Raw genomic sequence first — 513 nt, forward strand, 5'->3', positions numbered from 1 at the left:
TTCATCCTCACAAAATTCAAACCAAATAAAAAAAGCCCATTAGCAAATTAAATCCCTAGTATATAACAGTAATATAAATCTGAAAAATTTTTTTTAAATCCAAGTCAACATAACAGTAAACTGCAACTTTTGTTTAAGTGAATTAGAAACATGGTTTTTAAAAGAAAAAATTTTCTTTTTTTTTATAAACAAAAAAATAAATTTAAATCAAAAAACAAAAAAAATTAATTAAAACATGATCCAAAATCTCCCAAAACAAAAAAAATTAAATTAACGAGCCAAAAAAATTCTTAAAACAAAAACAGAAACAAAAAAATAGGAATTAAAACAAATAAAAATTTAAAAAAAAAAGGAAAAAAACAAAAATATTAGGATTGATAGATAGAAACAAGAATAAAAAAAAAAAAAAAAAAAAAAGGGACAAGGGGAAAAAAAGACAAAAAATGTGATTTAAAATATAGAAACAAAAGATAGGGGAATAAAAAGGAAATATGGGGACACAATCCTAAGGGC

This window comes from Penaeus monodon, chromosome 24 (assembly GCF_015228065.2).
Source record: "Penaeus monodon isolate SGIC_2016 chromosome 24, NSTDA_Pmon_1, whole genome shotgun sequence".
Taxonomy (NCBI): Eukaryota; Metazoa; Arthropoda; class Malacostraca; order Decapoda; family Penaeidae; genus Penaeus; species Penaeus monodon.